Here is a 13,932-nt window from a genome sequence, read left to right as displayed (position 1 = left end):
CTCTACCAGGGGCTCTCCTCACTCCCTGTAGAGCTGCTCCTGGCCTGGCCTTCTTACCCACAGCTCATACTCACCTGGGCTTTGCTCAGCTCCCCTCCCACCCAGGCAACAGCAACTCAAGAGGAAGGGCCATGTTCGATCGGTCCTTGTCCTGCAACTGCACCCCCACCAGCCCCAGCCCAGCGCCTCAGGAATATTTGGTGATGTGAACTGGGCCAGAGCCTTAAGGTCTGCGGCCCCAACTTTCCCATTGGTAAAATGGGGTAACATTGAATGTACTTTACAGAAACTCAGAGATGTCATGGTGACTGCCATTAGCACAGCCATTCAGGCCCCTGCTGGGCTGAATTTATGGCTGAACTGAGCTTTGGTGGATGCCACCCATCCCCTAGGTGAAGCCCTTGCCCAGGTGAGCGCCCTGGTCAGTCATGCCTTTCCTGCAGACTGGGTCTCTGAGGCACTTGGTGCTGAGCCCTCGGAGGTGGGCGGTTTGGCTGGAGTTCCTTTTTTTTTTTTTTTTTTTTTTTAAAGATTTTATTTATTTATTCATGAGAGACACACACAGAGAGAGAGAAGCAGAGACACAGGCAGAGAGAGAAGCTGGCTCCACACAGGGAGCCTGATGTGGGACTCGATCCCCAGTCTCTACTATCAGGCCCTGGGCTGAAGGCAGATGCTAAACTGCTGAGCCACCGAGGGATCCCTGGAGTTCCCTTGGGAAGCATTGGCTGTCTGTCCCAAGCACCCCGCCTTGGGGACAGCAGTCCCTCTTCAGGCTGAGCCTTGCAGGTTGGGGGACTGGGCTGGAGCCTCAGATGGCTTCCTCCATCCGGCAGAACACCACCCAGTGCCCAACCCTGTTGAATTGGGAGAAGCTTATAAGGCAGGAGGGCGAGCCTCTCCTGGTGGGTGACCAGAATCAGGAGAACCAGGAGGGTAAGATGAGTAACATGGGGAAGGAGCAGAGTTGCCTGCTTTCACCGAGGCGGACGCATTTATGGGAGACAGACAAAGATGACTTGCCCAACGCCCACACATGCCCACTTCGTCCTGGCTGCCTCTTGGGTGCTGGGGGCCTTCCCTCCATCCAGCAGGATCACCCACCTCCTATGGAGAGATGGAGACACAGAGGCCAGGGTGGGAAGGGGACTGGCCAGGCACCCAGAAGGGCTGGCCAGGTGGAGCAGCCATCTGCTGCTCGAATGCCTTCATTCACAGGTGCTCATGGGAAGCTTCCATACGCCACCTGGAATGTCGTGCAAGGTGTATGGTGAGAGACAAAACGGCTGATTCTCTGGGCCTTGGAGGCTTATGGAGTCAAAGGGCCACAAGCCAGTAAAAAACAAACAAACAAACAAACAAACAAACAAACAAACAAACGCAGCAGGACATGATTGCAATAGCAGGGGTGAGTGGGGTATGTGCTGGGATGGAAAAGAAGGGGCACCCTGGCTCATTTACAAACATTTCTGTACCTGGGCCCTGTGTGTGTCCCAGGGTTTCTTCCAGAACGTTTCTTAGTTCACTCGTCCTGTCTATGAATGTGGTTGGAACACCTTGGTCTGAAGCAGGGTGCAGAGTAATTATGAGCAAGGTCCAGACTCCTCCTTCTGGCTGTGTGACTTGGGGCAGGTCCCTGTCCCTCTGTGAGCCACCAGGTTATGACGACCCCTGTAAAATAGGTGCATATCCTGCAGGGCTGTTGTGAAGAATCCTCCAGATGATGTGTGTAAAGCTCAGGCTTGACCACCCCAAGCGCCCTTGGCCCCTGACTGCCCTGCTTAGACCCTGTAGGCCTGTAGTCTTTGCCTGAACTCCAGTACCTTGCAGCTCATACCCCAGGAGGGTATGAGCGGTCCCTGTTCACTGGAGGCCCAGAGCCAGCTGGCCAGGATGACACAGACTGCCAGGGACAGTTTGGTTACCCAACTGTGTACTCTGGGCTCCTGCCTCTCTGGGGTGGAATGTTTCAAATGGAGATGAGTTCTAGAAACACAAGGGCAACTTGCTTGGGGGAGCCATGGGCCCTAACTCTTGCCTGCTGGGACACCCTGTTAAAAAAAGGAAAATTGAGGGGCACCTGGGTGGCTCAGTGGGTTGAATGTCTGACTCTTGATTTTGGTTCAGGTCGTGATCTCAGGGTCATGGGATGGAGCCCCACACTAGGCTCTGTGCTCAGTGGGGGGCCTGCTTCTCCCTCTCCCTCTGCAACTCCCCCTGCTTGCAGGCTCTCTCTCTCTCTCTCAAATAAATATATCAAATCTTTCAAAAATCAAAAAGGAAAATCCACCACAGCCTCTAAGAACTGACCATACCCACCCATGTGGGCCAGGTACTGTGAGGCATTCCAACAGCCCCTTGAAGCTTCTGCAGTGTAGATGAGGCACAAAAGATAAGGAAACTGAGGCTGGGAAGGGGAAATCCCATGCCTCAGGCCAAGCGATTGTTGTGTGGAAAAGCCCCCCCCCCCCTCCCCGGTTAGCGGCAAGGGGCTCTGGTCTTGTGAGCAGAGAAACAGGTTTGTGAAGCGCCCAACTTGCCTAACTCACACCCAACTGTTTTCCGTCCTCCCAACTCCTGGGTATCACCCCCAGGCCCTCCTCAGAAACCCTTGGCATGAGACCTGGGGAGGGGGTGCTGAAAGCAGATGCTCACTAAAAGGCAGATCATCAGTGGGAACTTCCTGGATAAAGGCTCTGAGACCCCAGGATGTCACAACTGGAAGAGACCTCAGGAGTCACCACTTTGGCAACTTTTCTGTATGTTGTGCCTACAGAAAAGCTTTGGCTCAGAGAGGTGGAGACACCGGCCTGGTGACCCACAGCAAGGTTCTGATCCAGTTGGGGCTAGATGAGAACTGGATTTGGAAACTAGATGGGGGCGAGATTTGCAACTCAACTTCCCGGGTTCAAATCTGGGTCTGTTCCTTGCCAGTTGTCAGCCTAAGTCTCTAAGCCCTCTGTGCCTCAGTTCGTCATTCTGTAGAATGACAGAGGCAGTTGTGAGAAACAGGTGAATGAACACACATACTATGCTTAACAACGGGGGGGCTGGTACGCAGTGAGCATGCAATAGATGTTCATGGTAATCTGTCATTGCCAGTCTCTGGGTTTCTAGTTCAGTACAAACCCATTTGCCCAGTGGTGACCTTCAGGGTCACCTACTCTGGACAAGGCACCCTGCCAACATTGAAGACCAAGCCTGCCCTTCTGGTGCTCACAGTCAAGCTGGGAAATGCCTGAGATCTGAAGTTGGCAAGAAGAGGGGCAGAAAACACTGGGCAGAAGGTATAACATGCATGAAGACTGGGGCACAGAGAACTTAAAGCTCCCCCAGAAGGTCCACACGGCTGGAGATCGGGACCAAAGGTGAAGAGAAGAGAGGAGTGGCAGAGGGGGTCAGACATCTGGTGCCTGGGAATGACAGAGTCCACAGAGCCAGGGATGGCTAGAAGGGAAGGAAGTGGTCAGGCTTGCATTTTGGAAGGATCTGCTGGCTGACCTAGAGGGCACATTGGACGGGAGGGGGGCCAAGGGAGAGTGGGAGCCCAACCCATACAGGGGCAAAGGTTGTAGACACAGGGAACGGACTCCTTTAGGTGGGAAGCTCCTAGGGTCTGGGTAAGTATTGAGCTAGTAGTTGGGGGCGGGGGGATCCAGGATGGACTTGGGATCCAGCCAGGGTCCAGGTGCATGGCTGGAACTGATATTCTGGAAATTGAAGGAGGAGAAAAGATCGTGCATCCCACTTGGGCCACTCCAGCTGCAGCTGCACCCAGGGACCTTGGTGGCTTGAGTTCCAGGCTTTGGGGAACAGCGCTTCAGTCCCTTCTGTCAGTATGCCCTTCCTCATGGGGCAAGGAATCTTTGCCACCAAGATCCATGATCTGGGCACTGGGATCCTGGAATTCCCTGCTCAATGGCCCCCAGCTCACTTCCTGGGTCCATCTTCCTGAGGATGGCCTGAGCTGGCCATTTGGACACCCCTGAGCTCTAGGGCAGGCCCAGAGGTGGCTGTTTGCAGGGGATGTGGACAGAATTTATGCACACAGGCTGGAGTGTCCGTGCCAGAGCACACAAAGCCCCTCATAGAAAAGGACAGGACCTGGGAGGAGGCTGAAAGAAAAGGTGGGCCCAGTGGGCGGGGCTGTCTCTCCCCATGGATCCCAGGAATCTGAGACTTCTAAGTACAAACCCAACCTTCTAGGTTTGTATTTGACCTTAGGAAGGCGTATTTATCAAAGAAGGAGGATGGAACATATTTTATTTAGCAGTTTATTAGCTTGATTTATAACTTGTGAATACTTAGACCTCTGCTTGTACTCCTGCCCGCCAGTACTGCCCAGAGAGAAGCAGCCTCCCTGGGCCCCTGCACAGCCATCCAGTGGCTGACCTTGACCAGCAGGTAGACTCCTGGGGATCCTCCAGGCTTCCTTCCCAGCATCTTGACCTCACTGTGCTCTATCCAGTCCTTCTGCTTATGTCTGCGTTACCCTTTGCAAATTCATCTCCAGCCCCTCCTCCTCCAGGAAGCCTTCCCTCCCCAGAGGCGGTGGCTTTCCAGTTTGTGGCTGGTATTTTTGTTCACAGGGGCCTGTGGTGGTCTAATGCGCAAGGATGTGGGCCCTGTCCCTCCTGCAGCATCAGAAGCTCCTAGAAGCAGCACCTCCCGGCAGAACCAGTATCTTGCAGAGGGTAGGAGTCTAGCTCAGAACACACACACACTTGAGGTCAAATCCCAGCTCTGTGACTTTCTTGCTGTGTGACCTTGGGAGGCGGCTTCGCTGCTCTGAGCCTCTTTCCACTTCTGAAAACCCATAATCATAACCGTACCTCTCGCAGCGAGGAGGCAATGTGGAACGCGGAGCCCACGTGTGCCCAGCATTTGGCAAGTACTCGGGGAAGGAATTAGGAAGGGCAGGAGTTACATCATTCACGTCTTTTTACAGCTGAGAAAACAAGCAGAGGAGGTTCAGCGAGGTGAGGCCGGTTGCCCAAGGTCACACAGCCTGGAGCGGGACAGCAGCCCGAGCCAGGCCGGGCAACCTGCGCTCTAATCACGGCCCTGCGGCCCAGGCCTGCCCCCACACCTTACCTCTCCCCGGTCTCCGTGGCCCTTGGGCGCCCGGTGGCCGCGGGGGGCCGCGGGGACGAGGGGCAGGGCCGGGACTCGCCCGCGGGGCGGGACGGGTTAACCAGCTCCGCCGCATTGGGCCGGCCTCCGGGGGAACCAGCCAATGGGCGCGCGCCGCGATGAGGTAATGCCGGGGCCGCGAGCAGTGGGCGGGGCCGGCGGGGACCTCGCCCCGCTCACGTTCCCTCTCCCCACCTACCCCTCACCTTTGACCCTGAGGACCCTTCCCCGGCCGCATCCCCGCGGTATACCCCGGTGCTGCAGCGGAGGGTCCGGGGGATAGGGGGGAGGAAGCCCTGGGTCCTTTAAGGTCCAGCAGGGACCCGGAGACCTCTTGCCTCCTCCGGGCCTCAGTTTCCCATTTTGCAAGGTGGGAGCCGGTGATGGCTAAAGGCCGGAGCGGAGGTGGTCGTCCCGGGATCCCGGGAGTCTTCAGCGCCTCCTCGCCCTTGGCCCGGGCGTCAGCGGGCGGCGCGAGGAGTCCCCGGGGCCAAGCGGAGGGAGCCTCGCGGGCCCAGTTCCACCCTCCACGTGGGCCCGACCCGTCAGCCCCTCCCTCCCCCCTTGGGTACCTGCGCCCGACACCCGCCCTCCGTCCCTTCGCTGCCACCAAGCCCCGGGTTCGTGGCAGAAGTAGCTGGACTTGGAGGTTTCCTAACCAGAGGTCAAAGTTCGATATTAATTGAGCGCCTGCTGCGTGCCGCTCGGAGCCTGGGGCTTGCACGCTGCCCCCCCCCCTCCCCCCCCCCGCCGCACCCTTTCCCCGTCGCCCCCGCCCTCCCCCGGGCTGTCCGTCCCCGGCTCCTTCCCGGCAGCCCGCGATCCGGGAACGAAGCGGTTAAAGCCTTTCTAGCCGAGCTGGCAGGGCCGCGGCGGCCGGGCTTATTAGTCAGCTCGCGGGGAGGGGGCGGTGGGGGAGAGGAGGGGCTGGAGTTGAGAACCGCAGAAAGCTATTCTCAGGGGCTCCCAAGTGTGGGGAGGGCGGCTCAGCAGGAGCTGCTGCTTCCCAGAAAGTTGATTATTTTTAACCCAGGAAGAAGAAAGGAAGGAGGCGAGGGAGAAGGACTCAGAAAAAAGAGAGGATTGCAGAGGAGAGGAGAGGAGAGGAGAGGAGAGGAGAGGAGAGGAGAGGAGAGGAGAGGAGAGGATGGGGAAGGGGAATGGGGAGAGGGGAGGAGAGAGGCTGAGAGCAGAAGAGAGGGCAGGGAGGGGCAGGGCAGGAGGGGCTGGCAGGGGGTGATGGAAGGGAGTGGAAGGAGAGGCAGGGCCAGGGCCAGTCCAGCCAGGGAGGCCAGCTGGCAGGGGTCTCTGGGAGGGGAATGGATGTGAAGGGGGCACTGCCACCCTCCTTGGCCCTCACTGCACCCCTGCAGCTGTTCTCTCTGCCCCGGTTCGGCCGGGGCCTTCCTGCTGGACCCACCCCTGGCTGCCTTCCTGAGAGCAGCACCCTATGGGCTATCACCAACCCAGGGCTGTGCCAAGAGAGAGTGGGGTCCCCTGAGGCAGTGGAAGTCCTAGGGAGCTGTCCACCCGACAGGCAGCACAGGGACAAGGCCTGGCCCAAGCAGTAACCACTGGGGGAGGGGGCAGGAGGGCTGCCCCCAAAACCTCATGGTCCCCAAAGGGAAAGGAGGAGAGGGCATAAGGCACCCAGGACTCCTTTTCTCCAGCCTTGGGGCAGAGCCTGGCTGAAAACTAAGCCCAGGGAGGGGCGTTAGGACACAATGACAAACAAGAGACACAGCCAGGCCCACACAGGGCTGCTGTCTTGCCTCCAAGCAGAGGCTGCACAAACCACTAGGAATAATGCATTAAATAACAACAAGCAGGCAGTGGGCCTGGAGGGCTGGTCCCAGGGGCCTAATCTCAGCGGGGGTCATAGGAGGGCTCCCGGAGCACCTGGAGTGCTAACTAGGTGAAGAGTGACATGACGGTGGATGGAGTCCCAGGGCACAGACAGAGCCTCAGAGAGGATCAGTGTGGCCCGAGACTGTGGCCCTTGTCATGGAGGTGGCTAGATGTTTGGGGAGAGTTCCATAGAGCAGAATGAGGAGTCCAGACCCGCAGAACTCCCTGGGCTGCCTGGAAGAGGGGGTGTGTGGGTGTGGGTGTGTCCCTTGCACTGAGTGGCCTGCCCTCCACTTGAGGCAAGGGGGGCACACATCCAGCCCCTGCAGTACCAGGAATGGCCAGGCCTGGCCATACCAGAGGATGATGGATGGAGGACCCCACCCATGGCTGGAAATCCGGCACTGCCCTCTCCACCTCTTGTTACTCTAGAACCCAGGATCAGACTCCGCCCCAAGGAGCAGGAAGCCAGGAGTCCTGGGCTCTTGGCTGGTGGGCAATGTCTGTACCCTGATGCCTGCTGAGGGCCAAGGAGGCCTTGTTGCGGCATCATGGAATCATTCGCACCCACTTCCCTCTTGGGTCCCGTCTGTCCTGTCCCAGGATGGGAAGGCAGGTCTGCTCAGCCTGTGCCAGGGAGTGGCTCCGCCAAAGCCTGATTCCAGGCAGCACCTGGGGGCAGAGCTTGGCCACCCGCAGCTCCGCTCCGAACCTCCCTGCACACCCTAGGCCACATGGCCTGTGGCCTTCCCATCAGTCCTTCCACCTACCCTTAGCCACTCCCCCACAGGTGGCTCATGACCTCATAAAGTCATGATTACAGTTAAGGGACAGACCTGAATCCAAACCCATTGATGACTGGCTGTGAGCTCTGGCAAGTGGCTCTGGCCTCTGTGTGCCTCACATCGTGTGCAAAATGAAGATAATAATGACAACGGCAGAGAAGCAATGGAGGTTAGGCCCTTAGTGAAGAAGTGGCCTGTCCCACCAGGGTCCCTTGCAGGGCTGAATTTCTGCCTCGGAATAATGAGGGGGCTGGGCGGCAGCCTCCAAAGTGCAAGAGTTAGCCTCGCCACCCTCTCTGCACTGGCCAGGCAGTGGTATGGCTCCCATTTAGCAGAGGAGAAAACCAAGGCTCAGAGACATGTGTTGGGTCCAGCCCTGCACAGCAGGAAGGTGGGGGATTGTGGGTTCGCACCCCTTGCCTCAGGAATTCTGTTCCCACTGCCCCTGCCCTCCAAATAAACAAACAAGTGCACAATGCCTCCGCCTCCAGGACGCCGTCCTCTCCCTCCCCAAACCCGCACAGTGACCCTGGGCCGGCCCTCTGCGCCCAGGAGGAGCTGCGTCCCGTCAGGCATCTCTGAGCTGTGCTTTCTCCGTGGTGGAGCACAAAGGAGGGGAGCCGGGCAGAGAAAGAGCCCGACAGGCGAGGAGCCGGCTCCGCGGGCGCTTTTCTCCCCGCTTTCTTCCTCTCCTGGCTCTTTGTTAAGCTCCCTTTCAGCTGAGCCCGCAGAGCCTGGGTGTTCCGAGCTGACAATAATTGCTGCGTCTAGACAGTGTCTGGTATGAGGCCTCCCTCTCCAGCGCCTCCCCGGCCTCCCCGAGGCTCCTTTCCCAGCCCTGCGGCCCAGCTCCACGCCCCCCATTTCCCATACCCCTTCTCCTCTCTGGCTGCCCCCCCCCCAGGTCGCCCCTCCTGCTCAGACCTTCCCGGCTCCCTCTCCCCATCCCACCCTTGGGCGGGCACACACTCACCCCCTTCCCTCCCCTGAAATCCAGGGAACAGAGGCCAGTTGTGCATTTGGCTCCAGCTGGGAGACCTTGGGGGAGGCTATAGGCGCCCAGGAGCAGGAGGTCCCTCACTTTGCTGGGCTTGGGGCTGAGCTGGGAAGCTCTGGGATCCACCCCACCCCTGCCCTCCCCTCTCCATCCAGACCTAGATGGGAACCCAGAGGAACCTGAGTAGGAGGGACTTAGGAGAGGTGGCACTTCTTGGCACCTCCAACCACCAGACACGGATGGAGTGGTTTCAGGAGGTGTGAGGAGTGGGAAGTCGGATTTCACAAGTTCTAAGGTCTATTCCCACCCCAGGTCAGGTCAGCAGCTCTGGAAGATTCCCCAGGAGCCAGAGGTTCCTCACTGGTGTCAGAATTGAGGCCCTCTGGGTGTCAAGACCATAATAATAACATCCAACGTTTGCTCAGCCCTTTCCCTGCTCTGACCACTGTGCAAATTCTGTACAAACATTCATTTATTTAACCTCCCAACATTTATTTAATCTCACTAAGAGAGAGAGAGAGAAAGGGAATGAGCCTATTATTTACCATTTTACAGATGAGGAAACTGAGACCCAGGGAGGCTAAGTAGCGGTCACAGAGCCAGCGAATGGAGGAGCCCAGATTTGAAGCCACAGAAGCTGGCTCCAGCCCCAGTAATTACCAATGGTACAAACATTAAACGCTTACTGAATACCTGGGGCTGAGATGAGCACTTTACACTTATTATGTCCTTTAGCCTCATGACACTGTTGGGTAGGATCCAGGGTTCTGTCCATTATACAGACTAAAAGAGCATGGCTGAGGGCTGCTGGGTGTGGCCAGATAGTGCAGAGAGGCCTGGTCATCCAGGATCTCTCCGTAAAAGGCTTGACAGGAAGTAGAAGCTTCTGTGCCATTTTCCACTTCTTCCCTCTGGGCCTTCTTGAGCACCTCCTGGGCATGCAGCTCTGGCCAGGCTGGAGCAGACAGAGGCCAAGGTGGGGCTCTGTCATCACAAGACCATGACTGGCAAGTCCGCCAGTTTCCATCTTGAGTGGAAATTATGATGATGCTCAAGGGGCACAGGGTCTCTGGGAGCCGAGGGGAGGGGCCCTAAATCCAAGAAGGCTTCTTGGAGGAGGTGGAATCAACATTGCCCTGGAGGATGAGTAAGACCTAGGCCTAGAAGGAAGGGAGGGGTGTTCCTGGCAGAGGGAATCACACGTAAGAAAGTCCCAAAGTGAGAGAGAAATGGGGTCAATTTCAGAGGACCCGGGAACCCTGAGCAGCTTCAGGCTGGACAGGAGTGGGGGTCAGGGAGGCGAGAGCCCGGCTGATAGGAGGGGCCTTGATCGCAAAGCCAGCTGGAAGCTGGTACTTATCCTAAGGCAGGCAGGCAGAGCCGTGATAATTGGGGATGTTGCAGGGGGCAGGCTGGGGGGAATGGAGAGGCCTGCCCCGTTATACAAAGATGGCCTCCCCTCATGTTGGGGACTGGCCTACAGGTGTGTCTTCCATGTCATTCCGGACATGGGAAGTGGTGGCCTGGAGGCGAGGGTAGCCTGGCGTGCTCCCCGAGGCAATGAGGCCAGGTACTGAATGGCCTTCAGAAAGAAGCAAGGTATAGGGAGCAGCAAAGGTTTGGTGGCTTAGGAAGAGGATTAATTGGGAAGATTAATCCAGAACCTTCACAGGATGGCTCAGAAGAGCACACTTGGAGGCAGGGAGGCCGAGAAGAGGTCACTGCCAAGTCGGTTTCCCTTCTCACCTCCACCCTCTCCTCCCTCTGCAGTCATTTTGATTCCGCACCACCTCCCCGCTCCATGCGCTGCCTTGCACTCTGCCCCCACCCCCCACCCCCACCCCCACCAGCTGGAGTTGGAAGGAAGATGCAGACCATGGAGGGAAATGTCAGAACGCGCAAGCCCATGCTTGAACACCTCTCGTGGCCGCCAGGGGCTGACGCTGGCAGATCCACTGATGAGCTTGGAGCCTGCCACCTCTGGGTCTGCCTCAGAGCGACGCGGCCACAGGCCCGGGTCATCACATCTCCAGACTTGACTCGGAGTGCACAGCATAGGCCCAAGAGGGAGCTGGGGGCAAGCGGACATTGCACCTCCTGTCCGCAGATGGTGCAGTGCTGTGCTGCCCATCTGATGCTGGGGCTTCACACGCTGGGACAGCAGGAAAGTCGGGGCAGGCAGGGGACATAAAGCAGACGAGGAAGGTACGGTAGCCTACTGGTGTAGACCTGAATCACGCAGGCCTGTCATCTCTGACCCCAAACCCCTGGTTCGAGAACTCAGAATTTTCTCAGTTGTAGAAAGATGATATGACACATATACTGCCAATTTCCCAACACCCCCCAATGAGGTGTGGGGCAACTCGTGTAATCACACACATTAACATGTCCGCAGCAGAGCAGATGAACAAAGATGATGACTACTCACTCAATCCCAGTTCCTTGTCTTACCAATGAGGCCACGTGGTGCCCAGCTCCCAGGGTGGTCCTGAGAATTTGATGCCTCCCATGGTGCCAGCCGGCCTGAAAGTGCCTCAGACCCAGGTTCCTGTCCTGCCCCCCACCCTTTGCACTTGCTGCTCCTTTCCGGAATATCCCTCCCCAGACATCTCAGAAGATGGCTTTGTCACTTCCACGAGGACTCAGCCAGGTTGCTCTTCCTTCCCAGCACCTGCCACCTGACCTAGAACTTAATCAAGGACTCCTTTATTTTTTTTTAAGATTTTATTTATTTATTTATTCATAAGAGACACAGAGAGAGAGAGAGAGAGAGGCAGAGACACAGGCAGAGGGAGAAGCAGGCTCCGTGCAGGGAGCCCGACGTGGGACTTGATCCTCGGTCTCCAGGATCACGCCCTGGGCCAAAGGCAGCACTAAACCGCTGAGCCACCCGGGGCCGCCCAAGGACTCCTTTATTAATTGCCTTCTCTCTCTCTCTCTCTCCCTCCCTCTCCGTGGAGTGCGAGCTCCTCCAGGGTGGGTCTCTTTCCTGTTGCCCACTGGGTGCCAGCACCTACGACAATGTTGCACAGGGGCCCTCCCAGTCCCCGGCATGCACAACGGCCTGTTCAAGTGCCCTGCACATCAGACCAGCGCAGTAAAGCCTTGCTGGTACCATGGTCATTACTGATGTTATTGATGCTCTTGCTGTTTCTATTATTATCATCTTATTATGTTCCTGAGCTGATCCCAGACCTTGGTTCTCCAGCCTGTGAAATGGGCATCCTGGGGAACCAGGCTCCAGAAGCTCAGGGAAGCCTGGAGAGTGGGGTGGGGGGAGGCAGCAGTAGCTGCAGGAGAGACAAAGAATGCCGCCCGCCCACCTGGGGGAGCCTGCGCCCCTCACTGGAGAGAGAGGCCCAGGAGAAGCTCCGAGAACGCCAGCCCCAGCGCAAGAGGGGCTGCCAGAAGGCCATACATAATTCATTGCCAAATGGGACCGCGGGCGGCTCACTGCGCCGTGAGCTGGGGGCTCACTCTGCGCCTGGCACTTTGCTGACTGCTTCTCACACGTCGCCTCATTGCATCTTCGCGGGTTTGCAGGGTGCGATCCTGCCCCTCCCCCTGGCTCACCAAGAGGGGACCTGAGGTTCAGAGGATCGGGTGCCCGCTTGAGTCGCATAACTTCTCAGGGCCCAAGCTGGGCCTCGGGTTAGGAGACTGGGTTGCGATCCAGCAGCCCCAGTCACCGCGTCTCTGTGGAGGGCAGACGCAGCCCAGGGGAGGGCCTGGAGGGACACAGGAGAACGCTCACCCGCAGGGCAGGCAGGGGACAGGGTGGATGACAGAGGGGCTGTGAAAGGCTGGGGACAGGCATCGCGTCCCTGACCCACAGCCCACTTCCCTGTGTTCTCTTCCCCTTCAGTGACCATCAAGAGCACTAGCTCTGGACTTTCAAGGGCTCAGTTTGCTCAGCTGTACAATGGGAATGACAAGACCCACCCCCTGGGACTAGGAGCTCATGTAGATGGGAGCTGGCCCCAAAAGTGACATTGGCTCCAAAAGCAGCACCTGCCAAGGGGAAAAGCCAATCCCCAAAAGTTACATATTCTGCGATTCTGTTCAGATAACATTTTTTGAAATAACATTTTAGCAATGTTGGACAGATTAGACATGGTTGGGGATTCAGGACAGCTGGATGGGGATGAAATGGGGTGTGGTTATAAAGGAACAGCAGCAGAGACTCTTGTGGTGATGGATCCTGACGCCGAGGGACACCCTGTGACAAAACTGTATGGAACTAAGTGCAGGTGCAAAGGAGGAGAAGCAGAAGGCTGAGTGAGCGGGGTGGGTTGTGTTGTGCCCATGCCCCAGCTGGGACATCAGCCTGTCGTTTTGCCACACTTTTCTGTTGGGGGCGACCAGGGGCAGGGTACCTGGGCTCTCTTGGCATCACTTCTCACACCTGCATCTCAATCTACAGTTAGCTCAATAAAAAAAATTATTTTTTTTATTTTTATTTTTTTAATAAAAAATTTTAATTAAAAAATATCATCTGCTGGGGCGCCGGGGTGGCTCAGTCAGTTGAATGTGTGCCTTCAGCTCAGGTCATGATCCCAGTGTCCTGGGATTGAGCCCCAAATCGGGCTCCCTGATCAGTGGAGAGTCTGCTTCTCTCTCTCCCTCTGTGATCTCTCTCACTTTCTCTCAAATAAATAAATAAATACAATCTTTTTTTTTTTTTTTTAATGTCATCTGGGGATCCCTGGGTGGCTCAGCAGTTTAGCACCTGCTTTGGGCCCAAGGCATGATCCTGGAGTTCCGAGATCGAGTCCCACATCGGGCTCCCTGCATGGAGCCTGCTTCTCCCTCTGCCTGTGTCTCTGCCTCTCTCTCTCTCTCTCTCTGTGTGTGTGTGTGTGTCTCATGAATGAATAAATAAATAAAATCTAAAAAAATAAAATAAAATAAAAAATGTCACCTGCCTCTGCCTCAAAAGGGTTAAGTGAGTTACTGTGTGCAGTTCTCCCCATCACAGCATCCAGACCAGGCCAGGGACTAGGGGGCATTTGCCTGGCAGCTAGAGTTTTCCTCACTGAATTATTCTTCCTGCCTCACTCAGAGTATCCCCAGTCTTCACTCCAGAATGTTCCTGCCCTCTTCCACCTTCCCATAGACAAGAATTCAATACCGCCCCATGAGACTCTAGAATAGATTCTGGAGGAGGAC

At 56.8% G+C, this 13,932-nt stretch overlaps 2 long non-coding RNA genes across 4 annotated transcripts in view; both read right to left on the bottom strand.

Moving 5' to 3' along the window:
• Positions 1 to 13,932, bottom strand: part of LOC112677310 (uncharacterized) — a 92,061-nt gene that overhangs the window by 36,889 nt on the left and 41,240 nt on the right. The gene's annotated exons all lie outside the window — the stretch shown is intronic.
• LOC118355772 (uncharacterized) lies at positions 4,261 to 5,725 on the bottom strand. The gene is made up of 2 exons (XR_004818862.2): positions 5,095 to 5,725; positions 4,261 to 4,948 (listed from the first exon to the last, which is right to left on the bottom strand). It is a non-coding gene; the product is annotated as an uncharacterized LOC118355772 (long non-coding RNA).

Source organism: Canis lupus, chromosome 9 (genome assembly GCF_003254725.2).
Source record: "Canis lupus dingo isolate Sandy chromosome 9, ASM325472v2, whole genome shotgun sequence".
Classification (NCBI taxonomy): domain Eukaryota; kingdom Metazoa; phylum Chordata; class Mammalia; order Carnivora; family Canidae; genus Canis; species Canis lupus.
The sequence above is the reverse complement of the archived record's forward strand: the minus strand, read 5'-3'. Positions and strand labels throughout refer to the sequence as shown.